This window comes from Mesoplodon densirostris, chromosome 3 (assembly GCF_025265405.1).
Source record: "Mesoplodon densirostris isolate mMesDen1 chromosome 3, mMesDen1 primary haplotype, whole genome shotgun sequence".
NCBI classification, from domain to species: domain Eukaryota; kingdom Metazoa; phylum Chordata; class Mammalia; order Artiodactyla; family Ziphiidae; genus Mesoplodon; species Mesoplodon densirostris.
The window spans coordinates 100479595-100495417 of NC_082663.1; the positions used below are offsets into that span (position 1 = coordinate 100479595).

Below are 15823 nucleotides of genomic sequence, written 5' to 3' on the forward strand. Positions count from 1 at the left end.
CTCCACTGATGTGAAACACAGTCGCCAGGGGATGGAGGACACTAGTGACCCATCTTGCTCTGTGGCCTCAGTCCACAGCTTGAGGGTAAGGGAAGAGGCCAAATGAAGGTCAAGAAGGAAAGATGGAGTTTGAAGAGAAGACCTGAGTTAAGGGTGTCTTCTCAAGTCTTGATGAATGAAATGTAGCTCCAGTACCTGAAGTCCTGCTTGTTCTCAAGGCTGACCACGGGGCTGGGTGCACTCAGTGAAGGAACCGTACACACTTAGTATTTCCTTGCTTGCTCACACTTGCCCTCCTCTGATACACACTCTGCAAGACTGATCTTCCCCTGAAACAACTTTCCACCTGCCACTGTCATCTCATGAACATTTGCTTCCCCTTCCTAGTGTCCCCCTAGAATGCCATTGCAGCCAATTCATAATTTGATAATCATGCTTCTTACCGTAGTCTCAGCAACTTCTGATAAATTTTATTCACTTTATTCCATAGTGTTCACACATCAATAATCTTCCTTAGCTTCCTAGGTGCAGGTTAACCCATTCGGAATCATTTCTTTTTCTTTCTCTTCTTTGGCAAATCCTTTCCATCTTTTAAGGTCCTTTTCTTGTCGCTCTACCATCGTGCGTTCCTGAACTTTTTTTTTTTCCATTTAAGTAACCTTTCAATCTCCTTCCCCAACTTCCTCATAAACAGTTAGAGTTTATTCCTCACAAGTTAGACAGCGGTTTATGAATGTCAGGCATAATGGACTCAGAATGAGTTGGCACCCCCGAGGTACCTGTCTTGCTGGGGAGCCACAGGTGAAGGGCTGGCTGCTGGACACATGTTTGCATGGAGTCAGGCTGAGTGGCCTCAGGGTGTTTGCTCTGCACTTGTGTGTGTTTCTCCCTAGTTGGTTTCCTTGTCCAGCCACCTGTGACCTCGCTCCATCCAGCCCAGGGAATCCTTCTCATCACAGGGGTAGGATGTTTGTCTCGTTTTCCATCACATCCTTTCCCCAAAGTTTGGTTGTGAGTTGTTCCCATTCCAAAGACCTTTCCTCTTTTTTTTTTTTTTTTTTCTTTTTGCTGTATGCGGGCCTCTCACTGTTGTGGCCTCTCCCGTTGCGGAGCACAGGCTCCGGATGCGCAGGCCCAGCGGCCACGGCTCACGGGCCCAGCCGCTCCGCGGCATATGGGATCCTCCCAGACCGGGGCACGAACCCGTATCCCCTGCATCGGCAGGCGGACTCTTAACCACTGCGCCACCAGGGAGGCCCGACCTTTCCTCTTTGAAGAGAAAAGAGAAAATCTTTTCTCTCACTTCACTTCTGCTCTATTATCTCCTCCGTCCAGAATGGCCCCCTGACTCAAATGGGTGTAGATCCGAAGATGGCAAGAAATGCCAGCAATTCTGAAATAATAATACGGATGTATCAGGAGAACTTGAAAACCTTTACCCCGCCACATTCAAAAAAATGGCACTTCCAGTGTATTCAGAGTCTCAGTGTAGAAACACAAATGATGTAGAAATTGAATGACACTCAAGTTTTTCTTTCCTCCTTTCCTGATTTATTCTAATCCTCAAAGTTAACATGATGAACTATTCGTTATGTAAACTTTCAGACATTTTCTACGCATGCACACTTTTCTTTTTTTCACATAAGAGTGTGAACTAGGTCACTTTCAACATGCTGTGATGCTGTGATTCACTGTCTCCCACCGAGTCATCCACTGATAAAGTAATCTGTTTCATGGAGAAATATTTCCAGTAGCTAATAGCCAATGTCTGTGGAGTGCTTACTCTGTGTCGGTTTCTTCTAACTACTTTACAGATAATTTGTACAACATACCCATGGACTAGGTACAATTATAACTCCCAAGGGACAGAAAAGGGCAGATAAGTACAAATAAATACAGAGGCCAAGTGACTTGCCCAAGACACTGGAGCAAATCAAAATCCATGCCTCTGTAATCATTTTGCTCTATTGCCTCTGTCTGGGAGGCTTGATGATTTGGCAACTAAAACCTTAAATACCATGTTCCATTTTTGTATCTCTGACAAAAGCGTGGGGCTGTGATACGGGGTAACTAACCTGACTACTTTTGAAAACCCTTATGCACCTGGATGAAAGTAAGCCAGGGACTGTAAGCTATATATTTAAGATTTCCTACCAACTTTTAAAAATAGCTTCTTGAATGCAATTTATGTAATGTCAAGGCTAGGATGTAGTCCAAATAGTAACAGAAAAATGGAGATATGTAGAAAAATACTTAAAGTTGACAAGTATTGGGAGTGTAGTATTTTGGGGGCCAGCGTGTAGACCACAGGACAACTTGCTGTTTCCATCCCAAAGGGAAGAGCTCTGTATTGCAACTGCCAAGGTCCCTGGGGCAGCAGGTGTGCTCACTGCTTAGTAAAGAAGCATCCTCCGTTTGATAGAATCATATGGGAGCCTTACATTTGGTTAGCAGGTTCTACCTTCTTGATGTAATAATATTTTCAGGGTGTGGGAGGGTATCAAGCTCTGAAAATACCCTTGGAGAGATTTGCTTATTAAGTTTGGCTTTTTCAATCTCCCTAATACTGCTTTACTAAACACCAGGCGGTTCCCTTCACTTTTCAGAATCATGTTGTTTTTCCCTTGTCGAATGAACTTCCAAATACTTTTGGATGAGCTATTAAGTTTGGAAAAAAATAAACATCTCTTTAAAATAAGGAAGATGATAACAATGACAAGTACAAAAGGCTCTAAAATGGAGAATATACTCCATTACAGCCAATTAATGTGAGTGGGAAGCTCGTGCTCACTGTCCAGGACATAGAAATAAAAGCTGAGGATGCTCTGAGGCATCTCTTGGATCTCTATAAGACTCCATCATTTCTGATGAGTAGGGTTGACAGATAAAATATAGGCTGTTCAGTTAAATATGAATGTCACAAAAACAACGAGTACATTTTGAAGATAAGTATGCCCCAAATAGTACATAGGATCTACTTATACTAAAAGTGATGACTTACTATTCATGTGAAGTTCAAGTTTAACTGGGTATCCTGTATTTTTGTTTAGTAAATCTGACAGCCCTACTGATGATCCACAATGGAGGCAGTTCAGGAGCGGTACATGCTGGCTCTCGGACAGTCAGAAATGGCTTCAGCAGATCCAGGTACGGTATGAAATTCTTTTTGGATGTAGCTCAGAAGCCATGGCCAGCCCTTGACTGCAAATACTGCCTCAGGTTTCCCTGAGGTGGGGTAAACCGTCCTCTTAATGGCCTTTTGGTAAGTCTGGAAGACCATATCCAAGGGGAGCCCCAAAGTCAGTTTCATCCTCACAACCATGTTTCCAATTCCTGGAATTGGCTGCATGTGACTCACAAGAGGTGAGGAGGTTTGTGAGAATTGGGAGTGTCATAGCTTGAACCCTTTGTAGGTAAAGTTTTGGTGTTCTGAGAGTTTTAACAGGAGCAATGTGAAAGACTCCAGGTCGCCAGGTAGATAGAAATAATCCTGTTCTACTTCTGTGTATGTGACAAGTCTCTAATAGTTCACAGAGCAAATATCTGGTCTTAGAAAGACTGATCCAAGCTTGGATGTTTCTGGTGACAAGGCAAGGTCGGGAGTTTCAAGTTCACCTTTTATGGTTGAGGAGACAACCAAGTTGTCAGAAGGGCAATCATGGAGAAGACGTTGGCTTCATCCATTGTGCAGGCTTGTATATTTGGTTCTATGTAGATTGTGTTTCAAAGGTGGAGCTTGTTTACAATTACGAACATTCTCTGACGTGCTTTTTGGACCTTCATTCCCAGAGCGAGAGCAGTGCCGAGGCCCTAGAAATGCCATGGATATTCTGAGCTGTCAGTGGCATTTCCCAGGTACTGTTCCCTTGGTGCTGCTCCTTGAAATGTCCAAAGGGATTATCATCTGTTTTGTGGCCGGTCCTAGCATTGTGAAAGGAAGCTGCTGCACCGGGCTCAGAGGATTTCGGCTGCGGTGGGAGGAGTAGTAGTAGTACGACTATAAATTGTATCACACCATATCTATTCCATCTTGAGAGTGGGGTTGGGGGGTTATGAAGGGGGACTTTTATTGTACTTTTATACATTGTCCCCTTGAAAATAATTCAATTTTTAAAAATTAATTAATTTATTTTGGGCTGCATTGGGTCTTTGTTGCTGCTAGCGGGCGTTCTCTAGTTGCAGTGAGCGGGGGCTACTCTTGGCTGTGGTGCACGGGCTTCTCATTGCAGTGGCTTCTCTTGTTGCGGAGCACGGGCTCTAGGCACGCAGGCTTCCGTAGTTGTGGCACGTGGGCTCAGTAGTTGTGACACACGGGCTCTAGGGCGCAGGCTCAGTAGTTGTGGCGCGCGGGCTTAGTTACTCCGTGGCACGTGGGATCTTCCCAGAACAGGGCTCGAACCCATGTCCCCTGCATTCGCAGGCATATTCTTAACCACTGCACCACCAGGGAAGCCCAATAATTCAGTTTTTTATAAAGAGAATATTCCTAATATTATTCCAAAATTTTAAAAATATATAGTTGGATAACACTATGAAAAATTAACTGATACTTTTTTTTATTATTTCTCTTTGCTCCCTGGATTTTTTTCCCCCTCCAGTCAACTAGGCACTGTGAGTTCACTGCATTAGGAAGGTAAAGACTCAGCCGAAATGAGGGAGAAAAAAAGAAAATTCTCAGCTTTGGAATGTTCAAAACAGAGGCCACAGTAGAACAGGTGAGAATTCTGTGCACAAAAAATAAATCTCGTCTCAAATGTAAAAAAGAATTCTCTGCACTGGGAGGCAGGAGAGGGAGGGAGGGAAGGACTGAAGGAGAGAGATCAGTGTGACCAGGGACATGGAGACTGTGCTTGAGGACGATAGGCCCAGGAAGAGAATCAGAATCTGGAGAAGATTCAGCCTGCACGCGATCATTGCCTCCAGCCAGCACCCTCATCTCAGACGTTGGGAAATTCAGAGAGAGAGTGGGAGTAAGTCAGGAGGGCCACGCGCATAGTCTGTGTGGCAGGGGTTGTGGCCATTCCCTATTTGTGAGAAGTCCCCAGCAATTTCCAGGCCTCTTCTGGAAAATGCTGGCGGACGTCTCTAGTGCTTATGTGAAAGCTAGTTCACAAACCTTGAAAGATACAGATGTAGATGATGGATAGATAGATGCATAGATAGAAAAATGTAATTAACTCAAACCTCCAGGAAAGGTTTGGAAAATGCCCTTTATTGCATATGATGTTCCTATTGTCATATGATTTTAGACTGAGTGCCAGTCCCTTCATCCTCCTTCAGACCACGGCTTTCTGTCTGCTACTCTCCCGAGGGTCCTTTCTTCTCCCTGGAAGGGATCAAACAACTGAGGTAGAACAGGAAGAGACAAGCAGCACTCCAAGCTCTGCTGCTCGGGGTCACCCTCCAGCGTTGCCTTAATGCTCAGATCCAGACACACCACAGTGAGCTTGGCTCCAGATCAACTACCATGCAACGAAGGTTCTGGAACATTTCCATATCTCGGGGGACCTCATTTCCACGTGACTCTCTTTCATATTCCCCTTTGTCACAGAAGGCTAGGTACAGTGGTCCGGGTGAGATCTCAGCTCAGGCCAAAGGCTCTCAGACCTCAAAGTTCCGGTCCTGCAAGGGCCCCTGTCCTCTCTTCAGACCACTCCTGGCTCTCTCTGCCGACAAGGAGCTGCTGGTGGTACGTCCTCTAAGAGTTGAGGCCCATCGTGCAGACCCTGAGAAAACTCCTAGGAAAAGGCTCCACCTTCTTGTTGAAGTCAGCAGAGCTCAATTCCTTTGGAAGTGCTGGGTGTGTCCCAAGTTGATGCAAGTGCAGAGCCATTAGGTAAACCAGCACATGTGTGCGGCCCCTTCCCTTAGACTCCTCTGGGCCCTCGTGACATAGGCTCAGAAGAGTGCCAGCCTCAAGCCTTACCTCTTCCAAGGCCACACCGTCTCCAGGATCTTCTGTCCCATGAATCTCAGTAGCTGTGTGGAAATCAAAAGAGAGAAAAGACCCTGCCTGCGGGGTCTCTTCGGGCTGGGGCCTACTTGCTTCTCTTCCTCGTCCTCCTCGTCCTCGTCCTCCTCGTCCTCCTCGTCCTCCTCCTTGGGGTGATCTCGGATTCCACATTGCCCATCCACTGGGCCATGTTGAGATGAAAGATACGGCAGCTGAAGCCCTCCAGGACGCCGCCCTTCACGTGCTGCTGGAGGATCTCCAAGGTGTGGAAGACCCGGCAGCAGGCCATGCACCTGAAGCCGGTCTCCATGGTCACCATCCAGTCCGGTGTCTTGGCCCTGGGTCTCTCCTCGATGGCAGGTGACCCTGATGGGCTGCCTGGCTCTGCCCTTTCCTCATACTCTTTCTCCTCCCCAGTGGGCTCACTGTCAGACAGGAGGTTTTCGGTGGACACATCAGAGGGGTAAGTGCCTACTGTGCACGCATCCTCAGGAAGGGTCACTTCTTCTATCGTCAGCTGCTTTTCAGGCAACTCCAAGGGTTTCTTTGTCTTCCAGGAGACAGCTACACCCTTGTTCACTTGTACCTGCATGTAGTATATTTTCATGCCCCTTTCCTCTTTGTCTGGGTGCAGATTGTTCTTACAGGGTGAAGAGGGTGAGGAGGAGACACAGTGTGATGGGGGAGCGGTCTCTCCTTCTTCCTGATCCTGGGCTAGGGGTGCTGTAGGCTGGGCAGTGTCTCGATATGATCTCCGGATTCCTGAAAAAGGAAATTAAAAACATAATAACATGCATGGGCCATGCCGGAAGCTGAGGGAGCAGGTGTGGTAGACGAGAGAGGGACATTTGCATGACGTAGCTATGTCGTGAGCTTGGTGTCTGTTGGCCGAAGGATGGAGCGGTGTATCTGGTGTCATCTGTGGGCTTTTCATGTGCGTGTGGGGGGATACTGGAGCGGTGTCTGTATACAGGGGTGTGGAGTATGGTGGGTGAGGGCTGTGGTATGTGAGCGACGCGGGTGGATGCGTGTACGACGAGGAGTGTGAGTTTGGGAACATCGGTGGTGCATTACTTGTGGAATGGGGCTGTGGTGCTTGGGGTTTCTGTGTGCACTGAGAAGGGCTGTGCCTGGAGGGCGGATGTATGTGTGAGCTGTGTGGACCTGAGCTGGAGGGTCCTGCTCTCAGGCTGGAGGTCTATGATGCAGAACTCTGTCCTTCTCTGGAAGCAAAGGCAAAGAGAAACCCTACATTTTCCTCTGAAGATGCTTAATCTGGTCCCTCTTCCCTCCACCTCAAGCCCAGACCTTTCCGGCCCCTGCTCCTTGACTTCCCCACCATGGTAGTACCAGGATTCACACCCGGCACCCCCCCGCCCCCGACTCAGCTGGTATCCACACCCTCGTAACAGCTCAGCCATCCTGCCCAGGCTCCTCCACAGAGCCCTCATCACCTCTGATGACCCTGGGTTTCCTCTCAGCCTCCCTGGGATCTGTGTGCCTCCTGCCTCACAGCCAAGAAGCCCCTCACCTGAGGAGCCCCACGCCCTTACCAGCGTAGATGAGCTTGCACTGAGAAGAAGCACACGAGAAGTGTTTAGGGGCAGAGGAGACCTCCCCTGCCCCTGGGCTGCAGCCTTGGGCCACGACAGTGGATCCAAGGTGAGGGAGATCCTCTTGTGACTTCGAGATTCCTGAGGGAGGAATGAAAGGCTCACGGTGGGTTCATCAGTCCTCTGTCCAGAAGTATTTACCGAGTGTCTGGCACATGTCAGTTGCAGTGAATACACACAGTTGAGAGTGTGGTTCCCAGTGGATACTCCAGTATTTAATTCAAATCAGTACTTACTCTGTCACTGTCTTGTTGGTAATGTAGGCCTCGGTGGTGACTGTGAGTATGTGGGAAGAGTGAGTGATGTGTATCAGTTAAGTCTGTGGTAAGTGTGGGGTTGGCATGGGGAGCACGGTGGAGATGTGTCTTATCTGTGTCTGTGGCCTTTGTGTGCATGGTTTCTGTTCACAAGTCAGGAATTCTGGGACATGTAACTTTCCCTCATTACATGGTGTGGCTTGTATTTATGGTGTGTGTTCATTCATTGATTCACCAAGATTCAGTAAGCAGCTACTCCTGTGTATCTGGCACTCTTCCATTGTTCTAGTCTCTGGTAATGCTGCACATTCTAGTAGGGGAAGACACAGACTAAACAAAAATACAATAAATATATAATACCTGAGCTGGTGGTAAGTATATAAGGGTTGCCAGAATAAGCGAAGAAAAATACAGGGCACCCAGTTAAATTTCAGTTTCAGATAAACCCAGAATAATTTTTTAGTGTAAGTATTCCCATGCAGTATTTGGTCGTACTTACTTTTAGTGTAAGTATGGCCCATACAATATTTGGGACATACTGATACTGAAAAATTACTTGTTGTTTATCTGGAATTCAAATTGAACTGGATAGCCCATATTTTATCTGGCAACCCTGACATGGGTTAGTGAGACTGTGGTTCACTGTGGTTTGTACAAAGCGGGTCTGGCATTACTCAAGAATGTGTTACAAGTGTGGTGTGTATGACACGTGACTGGTTCTTATAGAGGTATTTAGAGATGGCTGAAGTTAGCTGTGTTTGTGCGAGAGTTGAGGAGATACTTATATATATATAGTGTGTGTGTCTATATACATATCTCATCTCCAGCGTTTGGTGTTGGAGGAGAGGATTGTGATCCAGGTGGGTTGTATGAGAACGTAGTACAGGAGGGATGCGTGTATATACCTCCATGTGCTGTGTGTGGTTTAATACGGAAGTTATATGTGGGGTGTGTGATATTTTTGCTGTATCAGAGTGTCCATGGGTGTATGAGTTACTGTCTCATAAAACACCCCTACCAAGAGTTCTGTATACACTCTTACATACACCGAGTGTCAGCCAGGTCCAGGCAGGGTGACAAGAACCGTACCACGCAGAGTTTATATCTGATAAGCACTCTACCCCCATTCATCCTGCTCTTCTCTGCACTACCACACACACACACGCACACACGCTCACACACACACACACAGGAACATAGAGAAAAATATTCTGAATGGTCAGGGGCAGTCATTGCCTTCCCCAGCCTGTTCCAGCCACTGCCTGGAAATCTGCCTGCTGTTTAGAGCTCCATTCCCAGGGCCCATCCTACAGTCTCCAGGGTCCTGGGCCTGGTAGGAGCTCCTGGGCTCTAATCTGGGGCAGAGACCTCTAGCTGGAACTCTGGGGTGACCACCCCCTCCCAGGGCAAGCTACTCGCCTACATTTAATGCACGCAGGCACCACGTGGCCCGTGGCACTCAGAGCTCCTCGCAGGACCCTGAGGACATTTCTCACCCCCGCCCACGTGGTCTCAGTCTCTGGAAAGCCCTTCCCTTCCCTTGATCTCCTTTGGGAAATTGTTCCTGTTGAAGGAATAAAACCTCCTTGCTTTCAATATGACACCATCCCTAGACAAACAATCTTCTTTCGAACTGCATTCCACTTGTCAAGATACTTTTCAACAGGGCCTTCAGCTCATGGGGCTTCTCTTTCCACTTTGGTAAAAGAGGCCAAGCAAGTCATGGGTCTCTCTCAGCATCCTTGCATCCTTCACATCCCCCACCTCATGACCCCAGGGAAAGATCCAAGAGAATAAGAGAGAAATCGGGGACTGAGAAAAGCTGCACCTCTAGGTCTGTGCAAGCAGGATGCAGCCTGCTGTGAGTCCGACAAAGCTCCAGGCCCGGCAGCCCCAGGAGAGAGTCCTCAGAGCAGCGGAGCTGACCTCCCATCTCCCAGGGATATCTGGCCGTTCTGTGCCGTCTCACACCACAGGGACGCTCCGGATGGATACGGCAGCATCAGTGAGACAAGGTCTCTCGCTCCCTGCTTCACAGGTGACACGTTCTCAGTCCCCTCCTTCTTAGAGAAGGTTCAGTTTGGCAGAAACCCATGTGCCCCAGCCAAGTTGCCCCCCACATACCTCCTCCCTTCTCGGCAGTTTCCTGGGACTCTTCATTTTCCAGATGTTTCCTCTTTTGTCGCCGTTCCATCGTACCAACTAGAAGTCTCCCTTAGAAGATGCCTCAAGAGATGTCCAACTCCTCCTCTTCGCTACAGGTTGGCCCTTGTTGGCTCTTGGGCAATCCGTTGAAATGATTCAATACAAATCAAAATAGTCAAGTCTCCTAAATGGCTGAAAACCTTGTACCACTTAGTGAACCAGCAGTGCTGCCTAGTGCTCACCAGGGCTGTTATGTTTGCAAGGTTGCCAGGCACACAGTGGAATTCTGTGACCTCAATGATGACATCGGAGCATTCGGTGGACCTAGGTTGAGCACAGTGTCTGCAATAGCACAGGCCCCGTTTTCAAGAACAATTCCTGTTTCCCAGCTGAACCTTTCCCATGAAAGGGAAAGGTTCATACCACATCTATTATAAATTGTATCATACCATATCTATTATAAAATGAACATTTTGATTGGAGATCTTTTAATGTCTTATATAGAGATTTAATATGAATATTTTAAATGGTCTGCAGTTTCCCTGTGGATTATTGACATTTTAAACTCTGCGCTTCAATTTTCCCTCAATACCTGTAATTTTGTCACGGCTATTTCTGTACTTAAAGATGAGGAACTATATAATTGATTTCTTCATTTTTTCCCATCTCTTTCCAAGGTACTGAATTTGATTGTATCTTACGAATGAGTGAAAAATGCTAGTCCTTGAGTCAGGACATTGGGCCCTTTACCAAGTAACTCAACCTGTCTGGGCTTCAGCTTCTGTCTGTGCGATCGAGAGGCTTGGCCTAGCTGACTTTTCAGATGCTGTGTTTCTTTGATTCACTCTCACGTACTGATCTGCTACTTAAGAAGAGGGCCTGTTCTCATAAAGTAAGAACAGGCGTGTTTTAATCCTTGGGTTGGGCGGAGTTTAAGTGGTCGTACTCAGTTTGTTAGTTATATTTACTTTTACGTATGCTTAGCTCTAAATAATTTATATGGCTCTTGTGACTATTTTTAGATCTTCTTTTTTTCTTATTTTCTTTTACAGTTTCTAATTTATTATCGCCTGTGTAGAGGAGCCTGATTGATTTTTAAAATGTATTGATCTTGTATGTGTCTGCCTTGTTGAACCGTCTTATTAGTTCCTGCTAGTTTATCTGTGGGTTCCTTTGGGTTTCCTAGATAAATGAGCATATTAAATGTAAATAATGTGTTCTTTGGATAAAGTTTATTTTCTCGCATCTATATATATAGAAGCAATATGTTGAATTGATTTAAATATTTAAGTACTTACAAACCTGTTATCATAATCTAAGATTCTTGATCTTGTTTTCTTTCAATCAATATTATCTTTTCAAGATTTATCCACATCAGTCCATATAGATCTAGGTCTTTGATTTTTGACTGTTTGATATTATTTCATCACATGCGTATAGCATCATTTATTTTCCATTCAAGCATTATTGGACAATTGGATTGTTTCCCTCCCTTCTCTAGAACAAACAACGTTTCCTAGAATATCCCTGAAGATGTCTGACAGTCGAGAAGGGCCAGGCTGCCCGAAGATTCCTACTTGCTTTTAGCCACCTTCCAACAGGCCCTCTCCAGCCAGCAATTTGAAGCACAGATGAAATGAAAACTCCCCCAAGTGTGGAGATCTTAGGAGCTTCCTAGAAGGTGGGAGGTTCATGATAGGCATCCTGCTGGGATCCCAGGGGAGTCTGAGCTGGCCTGAAGCTCATCTTCCTCCTCCACCTCTCAAGAGAAATGTGGAGGAAAGAAGACTTCAAAAACTCTGAGTAGGCAGAGGGAGAGAGATTGGGGGCCGAAGCTGCAACTGAGGTCTTCAAGTGGGCTGTGAGGACACAGAGCCTCTAGAGAGCCAGGGTCTTCCTTCTGAGAACTTCTCCCCTAAGGCTGCTCATAATTCAGGTGGTACCAGCCATATAGAGCCGACTTGGCCCACACTGTCACAGAAAGCCTTATCAGAATGTCTTCTTCTTCATACACTCTTGTGTCTGTTACTTGGTTATTGCCTTTGGTGCTCCACTGATGTGAAACACAGTCGCCAGGGGATGGAGGACACTAGTGACCCATCTTGCTCTGTGGCCTCAGTCCACAGCTTGAGGGTAAGGGAAGAGGCCAAATGAAGGTCAAGAAGGAAAGATGGAGTTTGAAGAGAAGACCTGAGTTAAGGGTGTCTTCTCAAGTCTTGATGAATGAAATGTAGCTCCAGTACCTGAAGTCCTGCTTGTTCTCAAGGCTGACCACGGGGCTGGGTGCACTCAGTGAAGGAACCGTATACACTTAGTATTTCCTTGCTTGCTCACACTTGCCCTCCTCTGATACACACTCTGCAAGACTGATCTTCCCCTGAAACAACTTTCCACCTGCCACTGTCATCTCATGAACATTTGCTTCCCCTTCCTAGTGTCCCCCTAGAATGCCATTGCAGCCAATTCATAATTTGATAATCATGCTTCTTACCGTAGTCTCAGCAACTTCCGATAAATTTTATTCTCTTTATTCCATAGTCTTCACAGATCAATAATCTTCCTTAACTTCCTAGCTGCAGGTTAACCCATTCGGAATCATTTCTTTTTCTTTCTCTTCTTTGGCAAATCCTTTCCATCTTTTAAGGTCCTTTTCTTGTCGCTCTACCATCGTGCGTTCCTGAACTTTTTTTTTTTCCATTTAAGTAACCTTTCAATCTCCTTCCCCAATTTCCTCATAAACAGTTAGAGTTTATTCCTCACACGTTAGACAGCGGTTTATGAATGGTCAGGCATAATGGACTCAGAATGAGTTGGCACCCCCGAGGTACCTGTCTTGCTGGGGAGCCACAGGTGAAGGGCTGGCTGCTGGACACATGTTTGCATGGGGTCAGGCTGAGTGGCCTTGGGGTGTTTGCTCTGCACTTGTGTGTGTTTCTCCCTAGTTGGTTTCCTTGTCCAGCCACCTGTGACCTCGCTCCATCCAGCCCAGGGAATCCTTCTCATCACAGGGGTAGGATGTTTGTCTCGTTTTCCATCACATCCTTTTCCCAAAGTTTGGTTGTGAGTTGTTCCCATTCCAAAGACCTTTCCTCTTTGAAGAGAAAAGAGAAAATCTTTTCTCTCCTTTTCTCTCACTTCACTTCTGCTCTATTATCTCCTCCGTCCAGAATGGCCCCCTGACTCAAATGGGTGTAGATCCGAAGATGGCAAGAAATGCCAGCAATCCTGAAATAATAATACGGATGTATCAGGAGAACTTGAAAACCTTTATCCCGCCACATTCAAAAAAATGGCACTTCCAGTGTATTCAGAGTCTCAGTGTAGAAACACAAATGATGTAGAAATTGAATGACACTCAAGTTTTTCTTTCCTCCTTTCCTGATTTATTCTAATCCTCAAAGTTAACATGATGAACTATTCGTTATGTAAACTTTCAGACATTTTCTACGCATGCACACTTTTCTTTTTTTCACATAAGAGTGTGAACTAGGTCACTTTCAACATGCTGTGATGCTGTGATTCACTGTCTCCCACCGAGTCATCCACTGATAAAGTAATCTGTTTCATGGAGAAATATTTCCAGTAGCTAATAGCCAATGTCTGTGGAGTGCTTACTCTGTGTCGGTTTCTTCTAACTACTTTACAGATAATTTGTACAACATACCCATGGACTAGGTACAATTATAACTCCCAAGGGACAGAAAAGGGCAGATAAGTACAAATAAATACAGAGGCCAAGTGACTTGCCCAAGACACTGGAGCAAATCAAAATCCATGCCTCTGTAATCATTTTGCTCTATTGCCTCTGTCTGGGAGGCTTGATGATTTGGCAACTAAAACCTTAAATACCATGTTCCATTTTTGTATCTCTGACAAAAGCGTGGGGCTGTGATACGGGGTAACTAACCTGACTACTTTTGAAAACCCTTATGCACCTGGATGAAAGTAAGCCAGGGGCTGTAAGCTATATATTTAAGATTTCCTACCAACTTTTAAAAATAGCTTCTTGAATGCAATTTATGTAATGTCAAGGCTAGGATGTAGTCCAAATAGTAACAGAAAAATGGAGATATGTAGAAAAATACTTAAAGTTGACAAGTATTGGGAGTGTAGTATTTTTGGGGCCAGCGTGTAGACCACAGGACAACTTGCTGTTTCCATCCCAAAGGGAAGAGCTCTGTATTGCAACTGCCAAGGTCCCTGGGGCAGCAAGTGTGCTCACTGCTTAGTAAAGAAGCATCCTCCGTTTGATAGAATCATATGGGAGCCTTACATTTGGTTAGCAGGTTCTACCTTCTTGATGTAATAATATTTTCAGGGTGTGGGAGGGTATCAAGCTCTGAAAATACCCTTGGAGAGATTTGCTTATTAAGTTTGGCTTTTTCAATCTCCCTAATACTGCTTTACTAAACACCAGGCGGTTCCCTTCACTTTTCAGAATCATGTTGTTTTTCCCTTGTCGAATGAACTTCCAAATACTTTTGGATGAGCTATTAAGTTTGGAAAAAAATAAACATCTCTTTAAAATAAGGAAGATGATAACAATGACAAGTACAAAAGGCTCTAAAATGGAGAATATACTCCATTATAGCCAATTAATGTGAGTGGGAAGCTCGTGCTCACTGTCCAGGACATAGAAATAAAAGCTGAGGATGCTCTGAGGCATCTCTTGGATCTCTATAAGACTCCATCATTTCTGATGAGTAGGGTTGACAGATAAAATATAGGCTGTTCAGTTAAATATGAATGTCAGAAAAACAACGAGTATATTTTGAAGATAAGTATGCCCCAAATAGTACATAGGATCTACTTATACTAAAAGTGATGACTTACTATTCATGTGAAGTTCAAGTTTAACTGGGTATCCTGTATTTTTATTTAGTAAATCTGACAGCCCCACTGATGATCCACAATGGAGGCAGTTCAGGAGCGGTACATGCTGGCTCTCGGACAGTCAGAAATGGCTTCAGCAGATCCAGGTACGGTATGAAATTCTTTTTGGATGTAGCTCAGAAGCCATGGCCAGCCCTTGACTGCAAATACTGCCTCAGGTTTCCCTGAGGTGGGGTAAACCGTCCTCTTAATGGCCTTTTGGTAAGTCTGGAAGACCATATCCAAGGGGAGCCCCAAAGTCAGTTTCATCCTCACAACCATGTTTCCAATTCCTGGAATTGGCTGCATGTGACTCACAAGAGGTGAGGAGGTTTGTGAGAATTGGGAGTGTCATAGCTTGAACCCTTTGTAGGTAAAGTTTTGGTGTTCTGAGAGTTTTAACAGGAGCAATGTGAAAGACTCCAGGTCGCCAGGTAGATAGAAATAATCCTGTTCTACTTCTGTGTATGTGACAAGTCTCTAATAGTTCACAGAGCAAATATCTGGTCTTAGAAAGACTGATCCAAGCTTGGATGTTTCTGGTGACAAGGCAAGGTCGTGAGTTTCAAGTTCACCTTTTATGGTTGAGGAGACAACCAAGTTGTCAGAAGGGCAATCATGGAGAAGACGTTGGCTTCATCCATTGTGCAGGCTTGTATATTTGGTTCTATGTAGATTGTGTTTCAAAGGTGGAGCTTGTTTACAATTACGAACATTCTCTGACGTGCTTTTTGGACCTTCATTCCCAGAGCGAGAGCAGTGCCGAGGCCCTAGAAATGCCATGGATATTCTGAGCTGTCAGTGGCATTTCCCAGGTACTGTTCCCTTGGTGCTGCTCCTTGAAATGTCCAAAGGGATTATCATCTGTTTTGTGGCCGGTCCTAGCATTGTGAAAGGAAGCTGCTGCACCGGGCTCAGAGGATTTCGGCTGCGGTGGGAGGAGTAGTAGTAGTACGACTATAAATTGTATCACACCATATCTA

The 15823-nt window shown here is 45.6% G+C and overlaps 1 long non-coding RNA gene and 1 pseudogene across 1 annotated transcript; one reads left to right on the top strand and one right to left on the bottom strand.

The window, feature by feature from the left end:
• Positions 1–744: 744 nt before the first annotated feature.
• LOC132486300 (uncharacterized) lies at positions 745–3147 on the top strand. Its single transcript, XR_009531473.1, has 2 exons — positions 745–961; positions 3051–3147. It is a non-coding gene; the product is annotated as an uncharacterized LOC132486300 (long non-coding RNA).
• A 207-nt stretch (positions 3148–3354) lies between these two features.
• Positions 3355–10032, bottom strand: LOC132486812 (protein FAM170A-like; annotated as a pseudogene).
• Positions 10033–15823: the final 5791 nt, after the last annotated feature.